Here is an 18,673-nt window from a genome sequence, read left to right on the forward strand (position 1 = left end):
CTTACCCATCGAAGCCTTGGCTAAATGTCTGTGTTCACAGATGTTGTGGTCCCACAGTGGAAGGAAGAGCAGACTACTTTTCCTTCCCATTCTCCTGAGACGCTAGGCTCTGGAGAGTGTCTGAGGTGTCCTGCTGAAGGCCAGTGTCCCCTCAGCTAAGATGGGAGAGCTTGGTTTCCTGTGGTCATCACTCCATAGAACAGAAAGTGCCAACGCCATCGGGAGCAATCACCCTACCTCCCCAGGCCCATCACTGTTCCCACCATAGCTGGCCGTTCCAGTGTTGGCAAAGGTTTTTGACCACCTTCCTTCTAGAGTGGGCACCCTTGAGAAGAATGCCAGAGTGGATATCTTATCGCCTCTGTCCAGGGTCAGCAGTATTAGGTAGACATGGTGGGAGGTGACAGTGGCCCTGGCTGAGGAGGGGTCCCAGAAAGCCTGTTATGAGAAATGGGCCACCTTTATTCCTACCCCATGGAAGGGCATGAATGGGTGAGCATCGGTGTTTGGTCTCATACTGGTAGCATGTAGAGATGGTGCACTCCCACCCAATGAGACAAAGCCGGAAAGTCTCAATTCACTGCTACCCTGGGATCCATGGACCCTTTAATCTTTCCCTCTGCTGCCTGGCGTTTTTGTTTCTAGTTTTCAAAGTTCTTCTACAGCAACATTGCTTAAAATGTGAGTTCTTGGGCTGGCTAGATGGCTCAGCAAGTAAAGGAGCCCACCGCCAACACCTAATTTAAGTCCGGTCCTCAGGGCTCACATGACAAAAGGAGAACCGACCTATGAAAACTGTCTTTTGCCCTCCACATGCAGCCGTAGCACAGTGTACCCTTACCACACACACACACACACACACACACACACACACACACACCTATACATACCACGCGTACCCATACACATTATACATGCACATTCACACACTATAGGCACAAACGCTTGCACCCTCCCCAAACACATCCACACCCCGTATACACATGCCTCCACACACCCATACACATGATATACATACTCACATAACCACACACAGCACACATACACACTATATACACACACATACCCATACACAGCACACATGCACACACACAAACACCTGCACCCTTTTCCAAACACACACACTTACACATACATACATACACACACAAACACACGCACAATCTAAATAAATACATAGTAATTTAATTTTTTTAAAAAAATGAGAGGAATGCCCAGTGTTTAAGTTGCACTAGGTGTTCCCCAAACTTGATACATTGAAATCCTAATTCACAATGGGTGGTCTCAGGAAGGTAGGGACTTCGGGAGGTAAATTAAGACAGGAGGGCAGAACCCACAAGGTGGGATTAATGCCCTTATAAAAGAGGCAGAGGGCTACCCTGCTCCCTTACCACACAAGAACTTGGTGAAGAACCAGAAGCTAGATCTCACCAGTGCCCATCCACACTGGCGTTTTGACTTTGGGTTCACCGCAGAACTGGGGCCAGAAAGTAGGTTGTTTAAAGGCACTAACTCTGTGACGATTTGTTATGACAGATCAGTTAAGATCCAGAGCATGTGAGCGTTTGTGTCTGGCTTCTTCATTCACCATTGTCTGTGTGATTAGGTGTCACCCAGGAGCGTTCCGATGACTTTGTAGTACTCTGTTGTGTGAGGATGCTACAGCTTCCCTCCTGGTGAGGTGTAGGTGGACATTCAGATAGCTTGCAGGTTGACGACGGCACATGCCCTCCAGTACATGGGGATCGATTGACCTGCATGAAGGAGTTAGACCCCTGCATCAAGGAGAATGCAAGGAGTCAGTTACCCTTAGTTAGCAAATATCACAGTCTTTCAAAGCAGACGTAGATGGCAGGTTTCATGGTCTGTTTGCTTGTTTGTTTACTTTTGAGACAAGGTCTCTTGTATCCCACGGTGGCCTCAGATATGCCGTGTAGCCTTAAAAGTTTGATCCCCTGCCTCGACCTCCTGAGTACTGGAATTGTAGGTGTACACCTATGTCTGGTCTGTTCAGTGTTGGGGATTAAACCCAGTACTTCACGAATGCCAGCCACACTGGTGAGGGGCGTGCAAGCAGGAGCCACCGTTAGGCACTGCATAGTCTTTGGAGCTTGCAAATTTTTATCATCAAATTCCTAGGCGTGGCACTGGCCAGGACTCTGCCTTGCTCAGGGTTGGACTCAGTTCACTGCTGAACCCAGCTGTCCTCCCAGCCCCTTCCCCTTTTGTGAACCAGGCAGCCTGAGTGGTCTCATCCAGATTTGGCTGCCACTGTGGATGTACAAGCTGTGTGCTGTGGGGTACAAGCTGACGACGTCTGCATGACCTATGGTCTCCTTTATGACCCCGTTGCTTTTTTATTTATTATTAATATGGCTATTGCTTTTTGTTTGTTTGAAACAGAGTCTTGCCACGATGCTCACACTGAGCCTATGCTGTACTATATAGCCCAGGCTAGCCTGGAACTTACAACCCTCCCACCATAGTTCCCGACGGTAGGGTCACAAAGTGTCCGCCATCATACCCTGCAGTAAGTCAGTTTCTTGAATGGTGAAATGAAAGAAATGTCTCTACAGAGAGAGGTCATTATCCGCATAGTATCCGAGGGTGTTCTGTGAGTCACCGTGCTTATTACCTGGAGACCGTGGTTGGCTGAGTCACTTCCAGACCATAGTCACTCGGGAGTCGTCAGAATCCCAAACCATCTATCTTGGGCTTCAGAGCCCACAATATTTTTTTTTCCCTCCCTAAGGGACTTTGCTTCCTAATTAAGTTGAGCTTCAGAATATATTAAGACAATTTGTCATCTCTTGAGCACACATCCGGTCTGTGGGAGCGGGCTGGAGAGGCCATTTCCGGGTTCCCTGCAGGTCTTGGAGGTAGTGCAAGGCATGACCTGGGCAGGGCTGTGTTTGGGGGCTGGGGAGAGACTTCTCTAGCTGAAGGCAGGAACAAGCAGCTCTCCAGGTCTGGGCCATCAAGAGGCCCCAGCCACAGAAACAGCCGAGGACTATGAAGATTCTTAGGCTACAGCTGTAGAGCTGTGGGTGCAGCTGGGATCTTATGGACCACGTATCCTGAGGACTGGCCCTGCATAGCACCCCCAGATCCTGGAGCACCTCTTGAATAAGAATAAGGAGACCCCACACACACAAGAGCTGTATCTAGCAGCCTTCCTAGCGTCAGGTTTCTATCCGAGTGAACCTATTAGACTGTGTACTTCTCAAAAATGAGGAGGTGGCCCTGGACCTAGTACACATGCTGGCTGGCCCTCAGCCTGTGCGCCCGGCGATGCTGGGGGTCCCCGAGGTACCATGCTAGCTCAACCTGAGGTCTGTTCTTTAGGGCTGTGCCCTGGATGGGAAGCTGCCTAGTTCTTGACAGCGGCTAGATTGACACACCTGCTCTGCACTCTCCGTCTGTGAGGGGTGATGGTGCGCACTGGGAAGCCCTGTCACTTGTGTCCTTGTTCCCATGGCTCTGTTCTTCGTCCTTTGTCCTCTAATGTAAAACGGTAGAAAGACTTTGGCTTAGATTCCCTTTTTCTTTTGGCGGGTGTCTTAGTTAGGGTTGCCATTGCTGTGATGAAACGCCGTGACCAAAATTAACTTGGGGAGAAAAGAGTTTATTTGGCTTCCACTTCCATATTGTAGTCCATCATTAAAAGAAGTCAGAACAGGAATTCAAACCGGGCAGGAACCTGGAGGCAGGGGTTGATGCAGAGGCCATGGAGGGGTGCTGCTTACTGGCTTGCTCCTCATGGCTTGCTCAGCGTGCTTTTTTATAGAACCCAGGACCACCAACCCAGGGATGACACTATCCACAAAGGGCTGGACCCTCCACCATCAGTGACTAAGTTAAGAAAGTCCCCTACAGCTGGATCCTAGAGTGACGTTTTCTCAGTTGAGACTCCCTCTTTCCAGATAACTCTAGCTTGTGTCAAGTTGACATAAACTAGCACTATGGGGCTTTGGAGATACAGTTCCTATATCCTAAAAATTTCCATGTCTTATATGTCATGCAAAGTAAAGGTAACATAGTTCAGTTGGTGGTGGTCTTTTCCCAAGTGTGTCCAGCCATCACCATAGTCATTTTCAGAATACTTTCATTGCTCTAGAGAAAACCTAATGTTTTAGACTACAGCCTTGTTCCCCCAGCTCCAAGAACCACTAACATGGGCTGGTGATGTGGCTTGGTGGGTAAAGGCACTTGCCCCACACCTGAATTTAATCCCTGGAACCCACATGGTAGAAGGAGAAAACCAACTCCCAAAAGTTGTCCTCTTGACTTCCATGTGCACACACACACACTACCCCAATAATAAATAAATAAATAAATAAATAATAAAATTTGTAAAGGGAAAGATAGTTTTTCATGTCAGATGGTTTTGACGTTCTTGTTAAACTGTATGTGTAGGGTCAGTTGGTTGACTTTTGAGGCATGGATGGAACCCTAGGTCTTGCTCATGCTAGGCAGGTGCTGTCTCTGGCCTGTATCGATAGTCCCAAATGTACATGTTTATTTCTGGACTCTTGATTCCACTTCACTGCTGTGTCTTTCCGTTGGGAGGTGTGGGTAGATAGCTCAGATGGCTTTGCTGTGCAAGTGTAAGGACCCGTGTTCAGACCTCAGGACCAGCAACAAATGTTAGGTGTGCATGGTGGCTCTGAAGGTCCAGATGGGATCATTGAGTCAGTTGGCTACCTCAAATGGCTATACCGGTGAGCTCTGTGTCCAGCTGAAAGCCCTTACCTCACTGAGCAAAGTGGAAAGTAATGAGGGAAGGTTCCTGACATCAACCTTAGGCCTCCACATGCATGTGCCTTCACACACACAAAACACACGTATGACCACACTCTGCACATACAAGAATACAAAGAAAATTGGGAGGCGTGAGTAAATACTCTCTTCTTTTTTATAACTATTTTTGGCTACTCCAGGTCCTTTGCGATTCCATATGAATTTTAAAGCCAGTTTTTCATTTTCTACAAAGAAGTAAACTAGGTAGGGCTGCTGACAGGAATTGTCTTAAGTCTGTGAATCGGTCGGGAGAAAGGCCGGCTTAATGTTAAGTCTTCCCGTTTGTGAACAGAGAATGCATCTGGAGTTATTTAGAGCTTCCTTGATACCTTTCAACAATGCTTTTCCTCCTCCAGGCCTGGTGCTGCATAGATCTTTGGAGGCTGAAGCTTATGGCCAGTCTGGACTGGACAGCAGGGCCTAGGCTAGTCTGGGTTATGTGACAGAACTTGTTTTTGTTTGTTTTTGTGTTTTTGTTTTTTAATGAAATTAAATAAACAAGCAAGACAATGCCTTCTTATTTCCAGAGCAGAATTGTTTTTTTGCATTTCTTATTGAGTATTTTTTCTTAGTATTTTTTGGGGGGTAGGATGCCATTGTTTGGAATTATGTATTCTAATTATTATTGTCACTATTTCCACTGTTTGAATTTTGAATTGCAAATTTCTAAACACAGTTATTTTTATCTATTGATCTTGCCTCTAGCAGCCTTCTTGAAAAGTGAAGCGGATTCATCAGAAGTGCTAATTGCCAAATAATAGTATCAGAAAATGAAGTAGTGTGCCTCTTCCATCCTTGTACTAGATCTTTCATATTTGCATTTCTTTTCCTGCTTTATCGCCCTGCTGGGAGCCATGTGATTTGGACAGATACGGCTAGGGAGACAGCTCAGTGGTTAGAGCATGAGGGACAGAGTTTGTATCCTCGAAATGCCAAGGGGTGTGGCAGGCCACTTGTAATGCCAGCTGTCGGGGACCAGCTTCAACAGGTATACCACTTGCCAGGGTAGGGGCATGGGGATTAGAAAAGTTAGTAAAGAGAATGAAGACACCAGTAAAAATAATAAAAACAGAAGCATAGGCTAGTACTGGGAGGGAGTTCCAGTGAATACTGAAATTTGCCCATATTTAATTTTCCAAACACTTTTATACCCCAGCACAATGGGGGAGAAGGACAAGGACGGCTTTCACATGACACAGAGGACAACTAGAAGAGTTGCTTGCTTCAATACTTGAGACATCAAGTCATCAATTCTTGAGAAAAGAAGTCTGTTGTTTAGACAGTGAAGCCACCTACACCAAGTATCCTGAACTCAAACCTCTAAACTCAAAAGAAGGAGCAGAAGTGTGCTTGAATTCTCTGGCCTTTGATCAGGGTGGAGTAGATCTACCTCCGTGGGCCGTCTTAACGTCCAAACACTAAATACACACACTAGGTCAAGCTCAAACTCTCTGACCTTCAGACAAGAGTGCAAAGGCTCACATGTTGGAGCCTCCAGAAGAGACAACGCAAAGCTGGCTAGACAGGTGAGCTCTGGATTCAGTAGAGGAAGACTGGGGACATCAGCCTTGGGCCTCCACACATGTGCACATGCGGAGAGAGAACTACCGAGAACAAAGAGGCACCACTGTCCGAGTCTTCACCCTAGGAGGCATCGCTGCTCGTTGTAATGTTAGCTGCGGTTTTTCTTTTCATAGCTGCCTTCCGTCAGGTTGCAGAGGTTCCCTTTCGTCCTGTTATCCACATAGTGTTTTCATTGTAGAAAGGCATTGGATATTGCCAAGTGCTGCTTCTAGTTCTGTCCGGGTGAGCACGTGCCTTTTGGTTGTTACTGCTATGCTATACTACATCAGCGCATGCAGAGGTGCTTCAGGCAGGCATCATTGGCACGGCACGGTGCACATAACGTGTGCTCAGAACCAAGGCTGTAGCGAAGCCTCACAGTGCAGCATGTCTCATAGATTATATGTGTGACTTTGATTTGTTTTTAGTCATTGCATTTGATCCTCCAAACCTTACCCTCACATTCAATGGCTTTATACGAGTGTGTGACACACAGTTTAAGGAGCTGGGTATGAAGGTTTATCAGTGGATAAGGATACTTGCCACCACTCCTGATAACTTGCATTTGATCCCTGGGATCCACATGGTTGGAGGCAGTAACCAACTCCTCAAAGTTGGCCTCTGACCTTCACACATGTGCCTTGGCACACACATGCTTACACATATGGAAACACACATATACAAACACACAAATTTAATTACAACAAAAAAGCTGGGCATTAGGTCAGTTAATTTTCAGATGGTAAATGGCAACGCTTGCACTCCTGGGACAGACATCACCGGGCATGGTGAACGATCCTTTTATATATTGCTTCATTTGACCTGCAGTTTTGTGAGGGATTTTTGACACCATATTCTTAATGAGAATGGCTCAAGAATTTTATTCTCCCTTGAAGCCGGTCTCTGGTTCTGTGTCACGGTAGTGGTGATCTTTTTCAATGCATTGAGAAGCACACCCTCTTTTTCTGTCTTCTGAGGAGTTGGTAAAAAACTTTAGCTTTTTATAGTTCTGGCGTGAAGCCATTTGGGTGTGGGCTTTTCATTGTGGGGAATTTTCTCATTGCTTATTCAGCCTCTTCATTCCTTGAATCCGCTTGTGCCTTTTTTTTTTTTTCTTGACAAATGATATTAGCTCCTTTTCTCATTGCGTGACCAAATACCTGACCAGAAGTGACTCAGGAGAGGACAGGCTTATCTGGGCTCGCAGTTTGAGGGGCTACAGTCCATCATAGTGGGGACAGTGTGGCAGCAAAAGCATCAGGTGCTTCCTCACACCTGAACAGATCAGGAAGCAGAGAGCTGAGTGAGAAGAGGCTCCAGGCTCCAGCCTCATAAGCCCCCTCCCCCCACAGCAAGAAAGACCTCACCCCTAAAACTCTACACCCTCCCCAAACAGGCCACCAGCTTGGACTGTGTGTTCAAACACGTGATCCTATGTGGAAAGTGGGAGGGGAGGTTTGCTGTCTGAGTACTCCATCATCAAACCATAATACGGGCCTTGCTTTGTAACCTGAGCTGGCCATATTCACAGTCCTACCCCGAGTGCTGGAATGACTGGCCTGACACCACACACTCAGCTAACTGTGTCCCTTTTCGGTTGGCCTAAACTCCCCCAAACCCTTCCAGAATTGTTATCATTGAGTTTTTCCTATGTGCTGTGCTGTGTGTGTGTGTGTGTGTGTGTGTGTGTGTGTGTATGCACGCACTAACTCACATAATTTTAACTTAAAAACTTTCAATTAGGAAGTGTCATTATCTCATCAAGAACTGGAATAACAGGTTGGGGCCACACACTGGGGACAAGGCTCTGAGCTGGCCAGAGGGTCTTGTTGCTCTCTCTGCCTGTCTACTTCCCCTCCATCTGTCCCCGCTTTGTGGACCTAAATGGATGGGTCAGGCTTGGCCACAGCCGGCCTTAGGTCTGCCAGACACAAAATGCTGGGCTCCCACGGAAAAGGAGAGGTGTAGAAAGCTCCCTGCGAGAGATTGGGCTCTGGTGCAGCAGTCCTGCCTTGCTCCACATCAGCTCCACACAAAGCCCAATGCCTGTGCATCCTTGGAGCAGCAAGACCTTCATCCCGGGGTCTGTATGACTCACCCATCCCTCCTTCAGAGGAAGAGACTCAACAATCTGTAAGACAGTCGCAGACAGAAATCAGGACCCAGCAGACATAGCTCCACATAATTATTCCCGCCTAATGACTTCTGCTCCTCGAGTCCGTCTCCAGCAATGACTGCAATCTTTATCTCTCACTGGAAAGCCAGGGAGCCCCTGTGGCTGAATGATAGGGCCAGGAAGAAATTTGCAATTCAAGTTAATGGAGTGTTCACCAGCAGCCTTGAGGGTCTCTGGAATGGAGGGCTCTCCTGCAAGGGAGCATGGGATCCGAGCTGGCTGGAAGGGATGGTGGGGGGCAGGATGGGGGATCTTCCTCGGGAATTCTTCTCACTTCCCTAGTCATATTAGGTATCGTGGAACAGAAGACACAGTCGAACTCTGTGTCTTTAAGAGTTTCATTATCCTGTAGGGACCTCTGTTCAGGTACAGTCAGATCCTTAGCTTCACCCAGCAAAGAATTCAGCACAAGACAGCATAGAAACAGACTTGGAGTTTATCAAAAAGAGTTTTTGTTTGAGACAGGTTCTCGTGTGTCCTAGACTGGCTCTGAGCTTGTGATCTCCCCCTTGTCAAATGGTGAGATTATGGCTGTGTGCCACCATGTCTGGTTTTATGCAATGCTGAAAACTTGTGCCCAGGAGGGAAACCCTCTCTCTCCCTGAGAGGGAAATTTTAAATGTGGATTTACAGGCAGTGGTGACTTTAATCCCAGCACTCAGGAAGCAGAGGCAGGTAGATCTCTGTGAGTTCAAGGCCAGCCTGGTCTACAGAACAAGTTCCAGGACAGCCAAAGCTACACAGAAAAGCCCTGTCTTGAACCCCCTCCGCCCCCACCAAAAAAATTGAAAAAACAAGAGTTGCTACAAGGAGAAACAGGGCTCTGGAGGTGGCTAGGAAGACCGTGTTTGCTGTACAATCATAGAGACCGCGTTTGAGTTCCCAGAACACATATGAAAAGCTCGATGCAGTCATGAGCATGTGCAGTCCTCGTGTTCCTACGAGGAGACGGGAGAACCCCCAAAGTTCACAGGTCAGTGAGCCTGGCCTAATGTGTAGGGTCTACCTCAGATGAGGTGGAAGGCCTGGGCCAACACCTGAGTTTCTCCTCTGACTGTGCACACGTGCACACGTGCACCATGGCACAAATGTGCCCATATTCACATGCATGAATGTACACACATACATATATATGCTGAATAAATAAGTCAGAAGGAGAAACGGTCCCTTATTGTGAGCAGTCTGATTTTGGTGGCCCTGACACTACACCTGCTAAGGGATGTTAAGGGGTTGAATGTAGTCCTGCGCTAAACCAGACAGAACGGCAGCCCTGATGAATCACGAAGGTGGCTTGGGCCACCAGGATGTTTCATTGGAAGCAACACTTAGTGATCTTGTCTGGAAGATTTCCAGAAACTAGAGAGGAGTCAGGCCATGTTCCAGGTCATACAAACCCAGGCCTTGGCCGTGGTTCATTGCTGTGTAAAAGAAATAGCATTTCTCTGTTGGCACCCTTCTTGGTGAGTCTTCTCTGTTCTTGAATTCTTGATTCTCAGCAGGACAGTGGCTTCAGCCAGGCTCCTAGTGAAGTGCCATCCTTTCCTGGTGGCTCCACAGCCTTTGTGGCTGAGGTCACGGGGTGTGCCCAAGGTCATTCACTGACTAGGCCAGTTTGAAAAAGCTTCCTCTAGGCCTGTCCTGACCCAGCAGGTTCCCCTTAAGCATGGAAACCTCTCTAGGGGACAGGGAAGGCTGACACATAGTGCTCTCTTGGGTTGGGAGTCGCCCTCTTTAGTGAGCTGTGACTGGCGTGTGGTCCCCTGGTGGTCGTGTAGAGCTGTTCCCAGAAGGCTGGCGATGGTGGGCTTTTGTCACTGAACAACCAAGGCCCCTGCAGCTGACTGAGAGCCAAGTGCTTTATTGGTCAAGGCTCTTGAGAGCAGTGGTTCTCAACCTTCCTACACTGGCGACCCCCCAACCATAAAATTTTGTCATTACTTCAGAAATGTAATCTTGCTACTGCTGGGAATCATGATGTAAACACTGATATACAGGCTATCTGATAGGCGACCCCTGTCAAAGGGTCATTTGCCAACCCCAGGGGTCGTGACCCACAGGTTGAGAACCACAGCTCTAGAGGCACAGCACTGATAGAATGGATACATCTCACCAAGAGGGCTTCTTAAACTGGCTTATACCATAGGACAGTGTAGTCCAACAGTGGCTGGCCATACGCTGAGAGTCCTTTCTGCTCAGGACACTGACCTGGATGTGTTAATAGTCTCAGTCTGGTTCTGAAGGTGTGGAGGTTCCTGGAGAGCTTCTGGCCTTCAGAATATGTCAGGGGACCAAACACCTGGGTTCTGATGAGTGAAGGATGGAGACAGCATCGGAACTAGGGTACATACACCCGCCAACGAGGAGGGCAGGCAGGCAGGCGAAGGCTGCCCTTGTGTCTGTGATGCCCACTTCCGGGGAGTTCTGGTGCCCGTGGAATCCAAACAGAGGGTGTCAGACCCCCTTGGAGCTGGAGTTGCAGGCATTTGTGAGCTGTCTGTCATGGCTGCCAGGAACAGAGCTCAGGCCCTCTGCAAGGGCGGCATACACTCTTAACCACTGAGCACTCTCTAGCCTGAATCTGTAAACCTTTTCAGTTAACATCTAAAGTATTTGGTTTTCTCAAAGTGGGTTTCTCAAGGTCACCATCGCACACATGTGCCATTGTCCATTGTTCTCATGCGTTTCCCTTTGCCTCTCTGCCTCCTGCCTCCTCCAGCTGGTTCCCTTCCTTCTCTTGCTTAGCACTTTCTGTTTTCGTGTCCTGTGTATCCTGACATGTACCACACTTCTTCCCTTTCATGTCCTGTGTATCCTGACATGTACCATACTTCTTCCTTTTCATGTCCTGTGTATCCTGACATGTACCATACTTCTTCTCTTCCTTGGATCCCTTCCCCTCTTGGGCTCTCCTTTCTAGTCATACTCACACATACATACACCCATCACCACCAGCACCACACCACACCACACATACATACACATACACACCCCTTTCTGAATGTGACTCTTTTCCCTTAGCAGCGATTTCTAGTTCTTTCCATTTTTGGGCTAGTATCATGATTCCGTTTCTCTTTGTGATTGCGTGAGCTCACGACTTGCATGCCCTGTTCCCTTTGTTAACAGCAGTGAATGCAGGAAGTGGGGGTCTGGGCTGAGAATTTGCATTTTGGGTGTTCCACTTAGCCACGAATGACACAGGCATGTCCCAGAGACGCTCCCTTCTCAATAAGGCCCTGGGAGCATGGCTCTTGGCCAAGGTTGTGGGGAAAGCAGAATGAGGAAATCGTGACTGGCTGTACACCTGCCTGTTAAGTTCTGCTGCAGCCACCACACTGTGGGTTCCGATGACCTTTCATGGGGTTCTCCTTTTCTGCCATCTACTTGGGTCTTGACCCCCTGAGTGTCAGTCAAATCAGGACTCTTGGAACTCACTGAGGCTGGGGTCTTTGAAACACCTTGAGAAAGCATGGACAAGGTTGTGTGGTATAGGACGATCTTCTGTTTGTGTGTTGCTTTTATTGGTTGAATAAAGAGACTACCTTGACCTAAGGGCAGCCCTTAGGTGGGCAGAGTAGACAGAAGAGAATGCTGGGAAGAAGGCAATGTGGCAGACGCCATGGCTCTCCTCTCCAAGACGGACGCTGGTTAGACTCATGCCGGTAAGCCACAGTCAAGTGGCGATACACATTAATGGAGATGGGTTAAACGAATATATAAAAGTTAGCCAATAAGAGGTTAGAACTAATGGGCCAGGCAATGTTTAAATTACTACAATTTCTGTGTGGTTATTTCGGGGGGGTTAAGCTAGCCAGGTGGCCAGGAGCTGGGCAGGAAGCAGCCCGCTGCTCCATTTACTACAGGTGAGCACAAGAGATGCTGAGGTCAATGAAGCTAGCCTGTATACAACACAGTAGACATGCTTCCACACACACCCGTGAACCCAGAATATATGGCTCGAAGCGGGAACGCTAGTGTAAGCTGTGGACCTGAGTGACAGCAATGACAGTGATGGGACAGATATCTCATTCTGGTGTAGGGTGTGGGCCAGATGTGCCCAGGGGACTAGAGAGACTCATTGCTTAAGAGCCCTTCTGTCCTTTGACTGACCCAAGTGCAGTTCTTGCCATGTTGGGAGGCTGTAACTCCTGTTCTAGGGAATCTGATGCCCCCTAGTGGCCTCCACAGGCACCTGCACTAATGTGTCTATTCCCACACTAATGTGCATGTATCTGGTGGGGAAGTGTGTGGCTTTTCTAGTCCAGATCTTGAATTTTTAGGGCTGAGTCTGAGGTCAGGGCTATTCCTTTGTAAAGCATGGAGTACTAGGCACCTGCAGCGCCTGACTGGGTATTGATGCAAAAGAATGGAGTCAACATATTCCTGACTGTGTGGTGTCCAGTCAGCCGGGCTGGGTGGGAGGAGGGCAGAGACACAGTCCCCCTGTCCCCACCCCCGTCTGCAAAGCAAGGGGAGCTCTGGTCCTCCTGTGCTTCAGACACCGAGGTAGACCAGAGCTTGGTATAGGAAGCACATAGGAATGGGATCATTGCTGCAGATAGAGGGACCATGGACTAGAAGGGGAAACTGAGATTGGACTGTAGCCAGGAAGAGAAGCTGTGCTCAGGTAACAGGACTTTCCAGGTCCCATCCTGGCTGTCCCTTGGCTATTGAGTCAGTTAGCAGCTTCTCTAAGCCCAGTTGTCCCCCCTCAAGGAAATGGATGTGATGCTGGGTCTCTCTCCTTGGTCTGTCCTGAGGACCTCAGGGGACAAGGTCAGCTTTCAATGAGGTACTATTCAGGAACGTTCTCATAATACTGTACACTTGGAAGGGGACACCAATCCCTAGACAGGGAAGAAAGAGGTAGCCTACAGAGCTGGCCCTCTACAGGGGCTTTGGTTGTTGGGCGTCCTGGAAGGCAGAGTGGCTCTTGATGCTAACGGGGTGTTTCCTTACCCCAGATGGTAAGGGCTTGTGTGCTGTCTGAGTTGGGATGTATTGGCTTTGTTTTTTGTGTTAATGTGCATTGGTGTTTTGCCTGCATGTAGGTCTGTGTGAAAGTGTCAAGTACTAGAATCACAGACAGTTGTGAGCTGCCATGTGGGTGCTGGGAATTGAACCCCGAGTCCTCCGTAAGAGCTGTCAGTGCTCTTGACTGCCGAGCCATCTCTCCAGTCCCAGAATGTATTTTTACTCAATGTGCACATTGGAATATTTTCTGTATACCCTGCACCGAGACAGAGAGGCCTGACTGGGGCAACTGGGACTTTGAGGAGGAAACCTGGGTAAGCCCAGGTGGGGGCCAGACATGGATGCTCCTCTGTGCCTACCAAACCCAGCCTGGATGTTCAACCAAGCCTCCTAATGACCAGAAGGGACAGAAAGCAGGGCACCACACACAGGACTGCATCTCTGATGGTCCAGAGTCACACAGTTGAGTTATAATTAATATTTCGAGCCAGGTTTGTGTACTGGGGAGCCGTAGTCATAACTGGTGCTCACACTGGCTTGGGATAACGGAACCCCAGCTAGGCGGCGTCGGGAAGGCAGCGTCTCAGAGGCTCCTGTTAATGGGAGATGGTAGGAACTGTACACATACACACACCCTCAGCTGTGCGTGGGTGCCAGTGGAGGGAACCGTGTGGGTTCATCCAGATGTCAGCGTCCCACGTGACCTATGGTTTTCTCTTCCAGGGGCATGGTCTAGCAGCCTGGTCAAGCCTGTGCATCAGCCCCCAGCAGTTCTGACCTGTGCTCTGTCTTGGCCTCCACTTGACCCTAGGTAAGTCACCCTGAGGCCAGTGGGCCTGCAGATGATTAGGGCTGTGGGCAGAAGGGGTGGCTCTTATAGAAACTGTGTGGGGACAATCTACCCAGCGCTCTCAGGGGACAAGTCAGGAAACTGAGGCTGGGAGGAGAGAAGAACCCTTTGGGGTTCCGAGTTTGACTCTCTTCTTAGTCTCTCTGAGAGCATCACTGTGCCTGTGTTTGTGCTGTGAGTTTGTTCAGGGAGCAGAGTTGGGAGCTCCATATAACAGTATAGGGTGGAGAACAGAGGCCATCTCTCTCCTGAGGTTCCTCTTCCCTTCCCTTCCCTTTGCACCCCATATGCCAAGTCCTCCTCCCTTGCCTTCCCCCAGGTCCTTCCTCGGAAGGGGAACAGCACCCTGAAGGGGAGGGTCCAGTGTGCCTTGAAATTATCCCCAGAATGAACCAGGCCTTAACCGTGTGGCCAGCGTCCACCACTTTTGTTTGAGAGGTCATGTGTATCGAGGTTCTTGCAAATTGAGGAGGACAATGTCAAGTGGTACTTCCATCTGTGGCTCTAGTAGATACAGCTCACCAGGAACTTGGGCCATCAGCTCCCAGCAGACCTGGGTGTAGCTGGGTTCCCCTCCCCCAGACACCCAAGCAACGCTAGCATCAGGCACAGGGTGTCTTTGGGACTTCCTGTGGGTGGAGTAACTTTTCCTGCCTTCACCTCCTGCCGCCTATCACTTGCTCCCCCACATCCCCTGTACATGCTGTCCGAAGGAAATACCCAGAAAGAGCCTCTGCCTTGGAAGGAGGGTCTTCGGGTCCTCTCGATAGACATAATGGCATGTGGAGGGCAGAGAAGCAGTTGCCCGAATCTGCATAACTGAGCACCATCTACATATGTGCTCCCAGCCCTGGGGTCTTTGCCTCCAGTTGCCACAAGCACACAGGGGCATGACAGGGTCCTGCCGAACCTGGGAACTGATGATGGCTGGGACAGACACAGAAGTCAGACGAATGGGAGTCAGAGCCCGTGGGATCTCTTCTCATCCTGAGGCCCCTTGGTATTTGATGCACACACCCCTGCGCTCAAGGAGGAGGGTCTGGGTCAGGTGGTTAGTTCTAAGGTGATGTCAGAACATTGTCATGGTGTCAGGCATGGTGTCAGGTGGGAAGACCCCACCACCACCCCGAGGATGGACAGACACCTCCTCCATTCCCACTCTGGAGGAAAGCCTGTACAACAAGCCTGGGGCACAGCCTCCCCATTGGCTGCCCACCCTGGCAGGCAGTGTACACACACAGGCTCCCCATTGGCTGCCCACCCTGGCAGGCAGTGTACACACACAGGCTCACCATTTATTGAGAATATGCTCTGTCCCCAGTGAACTTGCAGGCTGTGACCTCCAATGGCAAAGGAAAGCAGAGTTAAAGTTGGGACCTTAAACTCATTTTAATATGGAGAGAAAATAAAGTTGTAAAGAGAGTTAGGGCAAGAAGGCTGCGTGTTGAGGCTTCCCTTTTGGATAAAGTCTTCCACTTTGGCCTCAAGAGATGTGACTGAGGAGGTTTGGGAGCAAAGGCCCAGCAGCAGCTGTCAAAATGGATATAGAAGCCATGGAAGGACCTGTGTGGCTGGAGAGGATGAGGAGATGGGTCAGATGGATGGGAGGGGGGAGGTACGAGTCACAGACTCAATGAGGAGACGGGATACAGCCTGTAGCTTGAAGCTCACCGTAGACCGAACAACAGCCCTAGGTGTAGATCGTGACCTCTGCTTACAGGCTTCAAAGATCAACGCTGCTCACAGAGGCCTCTGTGGCTGACAGCAGCATCTAGAACACCGATTCTCAACCTGTGGGGTCGCGACCCCCTTGGAGTCGGATGTCTGACATCCTGCATATCAGATATTGACATTACGATTCATAACAGTAGCAAACTTACAGTTAAAGAAGTTTTTGACGGGGGGGGGGCAACATGAGGAACTGTATTGAAGGGGGGCAGCATTAGGAAGGTGGAGAACCACTAGTGTAGAAGACGGTAGGGGAGTGGCTGGAGGCTGGCTGTGCTATAGCAGAGAGCCACTAGGCTGGTCTCTTCTGTGATGATCCCTACCGCAGGATGACCAGCTCAAAGATTCCAGGTGACATCTCAGATCACCGTGACCTTCCTGGGGTGGACCCCACCCATGGGGACCCTCACAGTTACAGGGTAGGGTATAGAGAAGGGAAATCTTTCCTGTGATGAAAGTCGTGGCTTATTTTTAGGACAACAATGACTTGGCAGTATCAATTCCTCTGGGTGCCCTCTCCAACTTTGCTGGGGAAGATCGTGCCTGGAGAATAGTGTGAGCAGTTGTGAGAACACGTGCAACAACAGTGCACTTTGGACCCTATCGTGGAATTCTCGTGGAATTCTCGTAGGGATGTAAACCACTGCCCGAGGGGCGGGGGTGCTGTCCCTGTCCTTTTTGTATACCTGCTTTAGAACAGGCTTCATGTGAGCTGATGCCCTGGGCCTCCGGTAAGCAAGGCCAGCTTGGCTCTTGGCCAGTTGGAGAACAATTCAACCTCGAGTCACCTGGGCTCAGTGACCCTATTAAGACAGAACAAGGTACACTGTGGCAGACCTGTGTGCAGGAGGGTTGGATTTTCCCAGCCAGAGCTAAGCCAGTCAGACACCTCCCACCTGTATCCTGGCCTCTCCAGGTGGGGTCCACATCCATCCTTCCCCCTGCTCCTCCACTGGCTCACCCTGCGCATGTGTCCCTGAATTCCTGGGGTGGCCGAGGTTTCACATTCCTCTCTAGCTGATCTTTTGAATGGTCTTGGACTTCCACAACCCAGTATGTCAATTTTCAGACTGGAAATACTGAGAACACAGGAGACACTTAAGTGTTTGCTTAGTGGCAGTTGCCGGGATCTCCAGGGTGCCCACCCTTTGGCTAGAGTTAAGACTATGGCTCAGAAAGGTCAGGTTGGGATAGAGCTCAGTTGGCGGAGTGTTTGTGTAGCAGGCGTGAAGCTATGTGGGTTCCATCCCTTCTGAACTGGCACAGACCTATAATCCTAGCACTCCAGAGGTGGAGGCAGGAGGATCAGAAATTCAAGATCATCCTCAACTACATCGCACGTTGGAGGCCTATCTGGGAAAAATGAGGTCCTGTTTCAAAAAAGAGGCAGGGGCCGGGGTGGGGGTGGGCAGGCTGGACCAGACCATACATGGGTGACAGGTGCAAGAGTTTGAGTGGGTGAGGACTGTGCTGTGGGCCATAGAGTCACCATCAGTGGCTGGGTCTCTGGGACCTAAAGGAGTGCTCAGGCAGCCTGTTCCCTCCCTCCGTCCCTCCCTGACTTCCTTCCTCCGCAGTGAAACAATTACTGTGACCTTCCTGTGTTTGGTTGTATGTTAATTGGTCATAAGATCAGTTCCAGCTGTGCCCTGGGGAACTGGAACCCAGCCTTGTGCCCTGGGGGTGAGGGCGGGGCAGTTGGTTCATCTTGAAACTCAACCTCTGTGTCACCACCCTCTGCCCACCACCTGCCAGGATACAACCTGGCAGGACAGGCGCGGGCTCCATGCAGAAGGAGGGGGCCCAGGTCTCTACTGTGCAACCAACAGAGAGCAGCTCACACAGCCATGGTCCCCGGGCTTTGTGTTTGCTCCGGTTTCATATAGTAGGTATTCAGTTAAAGCCTGTTCCTGGGCCTTCACAGTCAGGTTTGGGCATGGCTCCCAGGCTCCATGCAGAACCTGTGGCTTCTGGCCCTGTGATATCTGAAAAAAAATAAATAAATAAGGACATGACTGCTCCTGGATACGTGGAGGAGGAGGCTTATTGTAGGATGAGGGAGAAGATAGCCAGAGGCAGGGACTTCTGGGAGAGTCCAGATTGAAAGTGACCCCAAGCCAGTCATGTGGGGAGGGCAAAACCAGACCAAGAGGCCAGGAGGTAAAGGGTAGACCACAAAAGGACCAGAAACCAAAATGGCTGGATTAAATAGGGAAGGACAGCCAGTCTCTGGGCTGGAGAAGTTGAGGGTAGGGGGCGGAGCATGCCAGCCTGAAGGGCCCTGTGACAGGTAGGGACTGCAGGCTGCTGGAAGTACCTGATGGCCAGGTCCACTTCCATATGCTTAATTGGTATCTCAGCAGTTATTTTCCCAGGGTTTCCAACAGTATCAAGACTCAAAATAGCCAAAGGTGGCTTTTCTGAGCTGCCCACACGTTTTCTCATAAATGTCTTCCTAACTGGGCTCACGACTGTGACTGCTGGGGTCCCTGAGGGGCTGCAGGCACAGCTCATTCCTCCACCCAGTGTTAATCTGCAAGAACTGGGGGTGGGAGTGGGGGTGGGGGTGGTGATCTATTAATGAG

The 18,673-nt window shown here is 49.7% G+C and overlaps 1 protein-coding gene across 2 annotated transcripts in view; it reads left to right on the top strand.

Moving 5' to 3' along the window:
* The window catches only part of Hpcal1 (hippocalcin like 1), a 104,294-nt gene that overhangs the window by 65,861 nt on the left and 19,760 nt on the right, over positions 1 to 18,673 (top strand). For both annotated transcript variants that reach the window (XM_048439767.3, XM_087907231.1), the window contains exon 2: positions 14,234 to 14,321. The gene's annotated coding sequence lies outside the window, so the exon portion shown is untranslated. The remainder of the gene's footprint in view (positions 1 to 14,233; positions 14,322 to 18,673) is intronic.

Source organism: Myodes glareolus, chromosome 6 (assembly GCF_982192425.1).
Source record: "Myodes glareolus chromosome 6, mMyoGla1.1, whole genome shotgun sequence".
NCBI classification, from domain to species: domain Eukaryota; kingdom Metazoa; phylum Chordata; class Mammalia; order Rodentia; family Cricetidae; genus Myodes; species Myodes glareolus.